Source organism: Homalodisca vitripennis, chromosome 5 (genome assembly GCF_021130785.1).
Source record: "Homalodisca vitripennis isolate AUS2020 chromosome 5, UT_GWSS_2.1, whole genome shotgun sequence".
Lineage (NCBI taxonomy): Eukaryota > Metazoa > Arthropoda > Insecta > Hemiptera > Cicadellidae > Homalodisca > Homalodisca vitripennis.
In genome coordinates, this window is record NC_060211.1 from 123312011 (window position 1) to 123322121 (window position 10111).

The following is a 10111-nucleotide window of genomic DNA, read 5'->3' on the forward strand; positions in this document are numbered from 1 at the left end:
CTTGATTGGAGTATTAAACAAGTTATGTCGAAATAACCATTTAATGCAGACAAATGTGATTTTTTCCTAGAAGAAATCGCCTATTTGGGACATACCATAAGTTCCAATTGTCTGAAGATGTCACAAAGCTGAAAACTATTTTGGATGCTCCTCGTCCATAAAATACTGACTAACTACTTCAACATTCTTAGGACTTGTCATGTACTACTGCTTCAATACTCAATCCTCTGAATTTTCTTCTCGGAAAACATGTACATACGTATGTAATTTAAGTAGACTGATAAACGTAAAAACCACTTTCCTAAAATATTAAAAGAGAAATAAGTAGTAGGCCTAACAGAGTTCTTACTCCCTACATCCAAGAAATAACCTTGCTTCTATCCGCAGACGAGCTCTTCTGAAGTATTATCTCATGCCTAATACTTATGCATGGCGATGAAGGACCTACAGACATATTCAAGATTTTTTACTATATATATATATATATAGTAAGAACTATAACTCTTAGATAACTAAATAGATTTGTTACTTTAATTTATAAAACGAAATATAATAATTCTAAAATACCTCTCCCTAAATATTTGGCTTTAGATGCCAAGAAGCAAAACTGGAGCTAACAAAACCCAATACGTAAAGAGGACACAAAGAATGCAATGGAAACGGTCTTAAAGAAAGAGCGTACCGTTTATTCTGCTGTTAAAGAAACTGGGATTAACAAACCGACACTTATACGGCACCTTAAGGCCTTCAAAGTGTCAGGTTTGACCCATTATAAATGTAGGCAAAGTAATGACACAAAGAAGGTTTTTTTGTGAAGAAAAAATAGAATATATGGGACATCAAAACGATAGCTGGCAAGGAATGGTTTCATAACCTCTGTGAGAGATGTTCAAGACAACAGAAATTCTCTCAGTTCTTTGAGAAACTCCGAAGAAAATAGCTTGGCCCGCTCTACTTCATTTAATAAACCTAACGTGACCCATTTCCCCCGATAATTATAAGAAAGCTTTAGATTAAAACCCCTCTATTCACCATTCAACACATGGAATAGTGATGGACTGTTGTCTCTATCGTCCATGTTTCCTCAAAAATATTGGCTCGCAAAGGTCGTAACAATGATAGATGGTATAAATGCGGGGAGTAGATTTATGCCCCCAATTTTAACTTTTCTCGGCAAGAAAGTTATGGACCACATGTTAGAGGATGCTCCCATTGTTGAACCAATGGATAGGCCAATCTAATTGGATGGTCAACTGAAAAACTGTTATAAGATTTTATGCAACATTTGATTAAATTTAGTTGTGCTGGCAATAACAATATTTTGATTGACGACTATAAGAGTCATACCTCTGTGAATACTATTACACTGGCCAAGGAAAATGGTGTTACTTTAGTGGCATTTCATCCACACAGCAGCCATAAAATACAGCCGTTACATAGGGTGATTTACAGTACATTTAAAGCATATTACAACATTGAGAAGATATCAGACCTTTACTTAAAGCGTTGCCTAGAAAACAGACTTATAAATGAAGGTCAAAAGGATAAATCCCCAATTTTAACGTACACCCCTGAAAAAGAGAGAATAGAAAAAGAGAATGCAATATAGATAAAAAACATTAAAGAAGAAAGGGAAATCAATAAGCCAAAATCTCTAAAATGGTTCTGTTCGACAGCTCCTGCTTCAGAACAAGGAGATATAGCTAACCTATGCGAAGAGGAGAGGTTTTCTGAAGAAGATTTCGCAGATTTTGAAGATCCTGATGACGTGAATCTTTTAATTAGAAGTTTTGTTCTTGTGAAGCTGTCTACCGAAACATGTGGAGTATTTTGTTGCAGAACTTATGGCCATTAATAACGAAACGTATGAGTTTACTTATCTTAAAAAAGATGCACGGATTCCAAAAAAATCATAAAAGAAGACACTACTATTTATGAAATTGAGAAAAACGAGGTTATGTTTAAATTACCATAGCCAGTAAATTCTGTAAGCTCAATAAGGCAAATGAAAAAAGTAATGTAAGGTGCTGATTTATCCATTTACAACATTGGTTAATTAAAATAATTTTATATTTCATAATTATTAAACTTAATTTATAAAATTATTTAAAGTTGACAATATTCGTTTAGAACTATTTGAATTGCTTAACTGTACTCTCGTATATACCTTTTACCTTATGAAAAGAAGTGTTATTTCTAGTATTCCTATAAAAAATATATAGGTCTAAGGTAGAAAATACCTACGTCTTTAGGTACTAGATCCGTGTTGTATCTTGATCACGTATGCATTTTTGTATATGTTAAAACCATTAACAAAATATATTTTGATCAATTCTGTCAAAATTATATTATAAACAGAAATGTATGAAATATTCGTGGATAAAATTGTATTACATGGTTTAAAAATTAAATTTTAGAATTAGGATCAAGGTACTATATTTTCTAATAATTACGTACATTATAGCAGATGTACGATCTTCACTTAGTAATATATTTAGGATAATTGCTATACTACCTCAAATGAAACCAAACAGAAAATGTAGTGCTCACTTGTAAACAGGTTATTTATTCAGCCACATTGAACATTCAGGCAATAGGAAAGGTGTTTTAAATAATCCAAAACTTAAATATGCCAAATATGAATTTGGCTGGTTTAAGAGGTTAGAAAAGTGAAAACATAAACAATCTACTAGAAATTAATTTAAAGTGTAAGAAAAACAATTATTGAACTGTAACTTGAATATATATGCAAAGTTCTACTGTACAGGGTGAGTTTTTTAAAGTGATCCAATAGCTAACTTTTTAATTACACGACTTAGCACCACACTTTAAATTTGGAACTTGCTCAATTTTAAGTTTCACTCAGGGATACACTTTCAAATTTTTTTTAAGATGGCCGCCATTTTCCAATATGGCGGTCAACTTTAAAATCTCTTATGGAACACCCTGTATTTTATGTTGTTTTTAGATTCTACTCAACAAAATAATACATTTTTGCTTTTGAGAGTTTTTCAATATCTCTAATGGTTCAGGAGCTACGTGGACTGGAAGTTTTCATAATTTTTGCCAATATGGCGGCCAACTTTAAAATATTTTATGGAACACCCTGTATTTTATGTTGTTTTTATATTCTACACTACAAAATAAGACATTTTTGCATTTTAGAGTTTTTCTATATCTCTAATGGTTCAGGAGCTACGTGGACAGCAAGTTTTCGGATTTTTTCGGACTGATGATAAAAACTTGCAGTCCACGTAGCTCCTGAACCATTAGAGATATAGAAAAACTCTAAAATGCAAAAATGTCTTATTTTGTAGTGTAGAATATAAAAACAACATAAAATACAGGGTGTTCCATAAAATATTTTAAAGTTGGCCGCCATATTGGCAAAAATTATGAAAACTTCCAGTCCACGTAGCTCCTGAACCATTAGAGATATTGAAAAACTCTCAAAAGCAAAAATGTATTATTTTGTTGAGTAGAATCTAAAAACAACATAAAATACAGGGTGTTCCATAAGAGATTTTAAAGTTGACCGCCATATTGGAAAATGGCGGCCATCTTCAAAAAATTTGAAAGTGTATCCCTGAGTGAAACTTAAAATTGAGCAAGTTCCAAATTTAAAGTGTGGTGCTAAGTCGTGTAATTAAAAAGTTAGCTATTGGATCACTTTAAAAAAACTCACCCTGTATATAGATGAGTAATTCCTGAAGTTTCGCTAGTTGAAATTAAAACATTTACTCCGCCAATTGGTATTGGAGACCACAGTCACTATTCATTCGTTAGCTATGGAGACCAAATACATTTTTATAGCAAACATCAATTTTGTAATAATTTACTCGCATATACCAAATTAATCTGTCGTTTTCAAAGTTATTCCCACTTCAATTTAGGTGTCTTTTCTCTTTCTCTGGAGCATCAGCCTTATTTTCTTCCAGACCGAGGCTAATATTCCAATTAAAATCCAAGTAAGATTCGGATGGCATCGTTCATCAACTCTAAAAGCATTTAATTTGAATCTGGAATCTTACTCATTCATAAATTCGACGGCTCTTTGCAACTTTACTGTACTATTATGAACACAACAACGTTGCTTGATTCGGTTATCTTGCTACAACCGTTGTACCATTAGCCGCTACACTGCGTCATTGGCTGTGCTTGTGGGCTGGTAAACAAAATGGGTCAGTTACCGATCTAAGAAAGCCAAGGGATGGTCCCAAGGGAGTAATCTCTCAGTTAATCCTTCCAAAGCTACCGCCATCCCTTTTACTAGGAGGAGAAAGATGGAAGGCATTGCAGCCTTGATGGTGTAAGAAACTAATCTTTCCATGCCAACTCAGGTGAAGCATCTCAGGGTTACTTTTGGTAAAAGATTTCACTGGGGCCAACATCTTGGAAAGTGATGGACTGTGGTAAGTGGGCTCTGCTACTTTGTATGTTTTCTGCGTGATTTACCTCTTGTGTAAGTGGTAATGGTGTCACCTACATGTTGACAGACTACCACATGAGAGCCAGATACTTCGTTTGTACATCATTCAAGGTAAGTGGTCTTAAAACGCTGTCCTGTGAGTTCGTGCCAGGAATCGTCTGGGAATTTTACATTGCTGTTCCCAGTCTGGGTAAACTCAACAACCTCATTGTGTGTTTGGCCCCAGGCTGCATTGAAATTAGAGGTAATTGAGACATCTGATGTATTACTAAATAAGGAATTGTCTACGATGTTAATGTGGACTCAGCCATTATTTGGGATACCCATGCGATATGAACGTCAGGTAATTAACTACTGGGCAAAGGCATGGCTTCATGATTCTTTCAGATTGAAGTAATAAACACGTGACTATTATAAGCTAGTCACCCAACATCTGATAATTCTTGAGGCCAATTCCCTTGATGCCAGAGTAATGTTCGGGTTGAATATTTTGTGTATAGTTAGAAAATTGATATACACCTTTTTCTCCAATATGAGACACGATAAAAATAATATGACGCAAAGTCATACACAATTTTTAACAGATTCTTCTATAAACTTTTTGCAAATAAAGTTTTTTAATCTCTTGGATGAATTTTTAAGATACATTAAGTTTCACAGAAGTTAAAGTGGAATAATGCCGAGTAAATGTCTAAAAGCGGGAGAATTGACTAGTAATGTGAATTTGGTAACGAGGGGTTTCCAAACTTTCTTGGCCCGTGGCTCCGTTTACTTGCAGCTTATTTCCGGCGATGCCCTCCACACGAACAAATACAATATTCATCCAAATTATTCTAATAAATTTGATACACAAACAAAAATGTCTAATTTTAGTAATTACTAATTTTTAATTTTTTTAATAACTTGAATTCTTCATCCGTGAAAGTCACAGATCTGCAGGACTGCATTCATAGGATACTTGCTCATAGTACTAATTAGATTAAAACATATTTTTTTCGCAAAATAATAATATTTCATTTTTGTCTGATACAAGGAACGTTGTATACAATGCGTTAAAATGTCAACATAAAGCGCGTACAATTCACTCACCATGCAGATGTACAGAGATAGACAGACATTCGCTCACACATTCAGTCATAGCTGCTACCCCTGCTCCAGACCTGGTTGATTCGCCAAATCGACGAAAACTGATTTTAATTAGTATTTTCATCATTAGTTCACACCTTATGTAAACTATATATATATATATATATATAGTTTACATATATATATATATATATATATATATATATATATATATATATATATATATATATATATATATTATATATATATATATAGATAAAATTAACGATGGTCCCCACCGACCGTGGCCCCACCGCTATCGTATCATAAAGAAGAGAAACTATCGTTTCCCCGCGAATTATAAACAACACTGAGTGTGGTCTAGCTGATTTCCAACAACGAACTTCACTGTTTCAAATATAAATAAAGATAGCTTACACCAATCAATTAATACCAAAAAAAATTACATTATTCTTTTTATTCTTAGATTCAACATACAAAATTACACTTATGTTTAACTATAAAACTACAGTTAAAACAACCACAGAAAATGTAATAACTATGAGTATTTTGAATCTTAGATAAAAGAAATCTTAAGTGACAAGTCAATAAAGAGAAAACAATAGCCTAAATTGTCTTTACCCGCCAGGTGATTTGATTGCCTACCAATAAAGAACAAAGCAGTACTTGTAACTCCCATATAAGAACGTTAATAGACTTGTGTCAGGAGCGTTACAAGAAAAGCAATTACGTTTTTCTTACATTAAGCTTCAACACATTTCTCTCTTCTTGAAAGTTTCATTTACTTGCAACAAGGAACAAAGTACCATTCTTTAATGATCACTTTGTTAATACAAGATCTACTCTAATTATGAGTATGTATTTTGGTCTGTTTAACAATCTTAAAAAATTATACAGAAGTGAAATATAGTTACACACACACCTTTCATAAACATGTTGATAAAATTATAAGTGATAAATTATAATTATGAAAAGAAGGTATAAAAATGGTCTTGGGTGCCTAATATTCAAAAAATATCAAAACAAATAAGAATACAAAAATTATGAAAAAATAGAACTTTAACAAAATTGAGCCAGTTATTTCATATACAGCATTATACATGAGATATGACGATATTACACATTCATTTTATATAGTATTTAGCATCATATAATATGATATATAGTATAATAAGTAACCTAAATCGTTATTTTTAAATTTGGTTATTACACACATTATGTGATAGAAACGGCCAAATACAAAATAATTTAGACGTTAAAAAATAAGGGCTATGAGGTGTAGTGGCAGCACATTTTCCCGGCAAGTGAGAAATCCGGATTCGGATCCCGGCGGAGTAGGTTCTTTTTACTGCTGGTGATGTTTTATTTTTATTTTCTTTTGTTCCCTAATCATAATGCTTCATAAGAAGAATTGCATAGAAACAAGAGTCAACTGGAAGAAACAGAGACTACGTTAAATTAGACGTTTGCTGTTTAGTAGCTCTTTTATCGAAATTATAATGCCTCGTACAAAGTAGGCCTAATCATCATTGTAAGAAACAGAGATTGAATGCCAAACAAAAGATTGCCTCAATAATAGCTAGCCAAAGTCATAAACTGAAACTAATCATTTTAGGCATTGAGTTAATAAATTTTAAAACCTGTATTTGTAGACTGTAGCGGCTCAGCCACTCTGCGCAAAGAGTACATAACGTACATATACTGATTATTATGTCTTTATTTGTATAATAACGTTTTAAATATAGAGTTACACTAAATAATATTTCATGATAAATCAAGTGAATTATATTTGTATAATTTTGTTCACAATAAACAAATTTTTAAAAGTGGAATTTTAATTGCTATGAATTAATTCTGAATAATAATAGATACACATTATTACTTAATCATTTCAGCAAAACTACTTTATTTACAAGTTTTTTAAATGATATTTTAAGATGGAGAATATTTAAGGGGAATTGAGTAGTTTGGTATAAAACATATTAATTTTCTACTGAAAGTTTGTTTCAGTGATGTTTAGGTAAAACAGTTTTTTTTAGTGGCAGCGCATTGTGTGAGAAAGTACTAAAGGAATTGACGTTTTAATGTTTCTCGCAAGCGAGATTCTCTTTCGAGTTCGATATAATATAAGATTGTACTAAATACGAAAATACATCATAAGGCGGTTTTTATGATAAGGTAACTACTAAAATACGAGCTTTTAATTAGTTCACATTTCTATCTCCACCAATTGTACGATTATGTCGTTAAATAAAGCAATACAACCTCATTTTTGCATGATTAATAAAGTCTTTAAAATCTTATCTCTGAAGGGGTTAGTTTTAAGGACGCTTTTACTATTCTCTATGAATATGTAAATAAAGAGTATTGTCTATTGTCTATTAATATAATAATAATAATATTAATGAATTAATATTATTATTATAAAATTATAAAACAATTATAAAATTGCATACAAACGTCATAAATAAATATTTGGATAGTAAAAATGTCATAAATAAATATTTAAATAATAAAAAGGTAGGCCTACACTTCATTCACTCACGCACACAGTCACATGTTTCTCTCATTCACTCTCATCTTCATTCTCACCAGACAATCCTGCCACTGCCATAACTCCTCCATAACTCCATAAACTCGTCAACTGAGTAAAACACCCTCGACACCAAAAGATGTCTTAGTCGAGTTTTAAAATTTTTTTTGTCACTCAATTGTTTGATCTCTCCAGGGAGCTCATTGATTAGCTTGACACCAACCTCAGACGGCTAACGTTCGAATGCTGCAGTTCTGTGTTGTTGAACGCGGAAGTTGTCCCTGCCTCTAGTCCCATACTGGTGAACGTCCCTGCCTTGAACCAAGTTACACTTAGAACGGCAGTACAGGACAACCTCCAGGATATAGAGACAGGGCAAAGTCAGCAATCCAAGCTCCCTGAAGGTGTTTTTGCATGAATCTCTGAAGTTCAATTTTGCAATGATTCGGACAGCTTTCTTTTGACTTCTAAATACATGTTCGAATTTGTATTTAGAACAGCTGCCCCACAGTCTCAAACCGTATGTCAGATGTGGATATACCAAGCCAAAGTAGGTCGTTCTTAGTATATCCAAAGAGCAGAATTTTGCAAGGTTCCGTAAGACATAAATGCCTGAGGAAACCTTTGAACAAATGCCGTCAATGTGGTCGTCCCAAGTTAGCCCTCGATCTAGGTGCATTCCGAAGAACTTGGTGGAATCAGTTTCTTCTATTAAAACATCATCCGCCATCACGGTAGCGAAGTTGTCGGGTTGTTTTGCTGCCGAAGAAAAAAATTGACGACGCTTGATTTGGAACTGTTGGCCCTCAGATTTAGTGTTGAAAAATACTGAATACATGAATTCAGTTCTAAAGATGAGTTGATTTCTAATTCATCTTTTGTTTTTGCTCTGATGCAGAGAGTTGTATCTTCAGCATACTGAACCATCTTCCCCGTAAGGATCGATGAGTTCAATCTGTTGACGTACACAAGGAAAAGTACAGGTCTAAGGATAGATCCCTGTAGGACACCATTAGTCATTTGAACCTTTCCTGACAGGGTATTCGCAATCTGCACACACTGGCTTCTATCCCTGAGGTAAGACGAGATCCATTCGTGCGGCAGACCTCGAACACAATTTTAAGAAGAAAAATTAAGAGAAAACATTTTAATTATTTCGTATTTAATTCGTATTATTATTAAGAAGAAAAAATTAAATGCTATTATAATCATAATTTTATAACAATGTAAATTTTGTATAATTATTTGGTAGATAAGCCTGTGGTGATTAATCTCCGAAGGATAGCAAGAAAGAATATTGAAATATTTTGTAACTTATCACTTAATAAATATTTGTATTACCTTTTAAAAGTTAAGGAAAGCTAAATAGGTAAGAACTAAAATTTGAGAAACTACAATGTTAACGAATTGTAATTACCGTTTCCTGCAGTTTCTCTTTGAAAAGTCAGGATTTTCTAAAACCTCTTTTTAAAATGAGTTTCCAGTGAGACTTGTGGAAATTTTAATTGCCCGTTTTCACCATTCTAGAGATTACTGCAGTTCAGTAACACCACTACGGTTAATTGCAACGGTGTTTTTTGCTTCCCATTACTCTATCATGCTCTCTCGCATTCAGTTCGCGGCGTGCTATTATACGCTGGTTCACGTATGCTCCATCCGAATGCTATCTTTTGTCAGCATCTCTGTGGATTTAGCGTATAAGAACTCAGCTTAGCTCTAATCGTCTCATCGATCTCATTCTAGTACTTGTTGTTTACTCCCTATTTATTCACTTTTCTAGTCGTGATTCATCAACTTAAAAGTTCATCAAATAATGTCTTACCGTAATAATGCTTGTATATCTTCCAATTGATTAGTTTCTTAAGATACTGAAATATATAATTTGTAAGGTTGGCAAGTTTTTAATATTGTATATTTTTGGTTTAATCGTCTACTTCTACAGATTTTCTTACTTCCCCCACCCACTTTTTTAAAGAGATTTTAAATTATTTCACAGTGCCAATCTCTTTATCGGTTGATTTTTGCCCAAACTTCGAACGAATGGTGTCCATCATAAATGGACG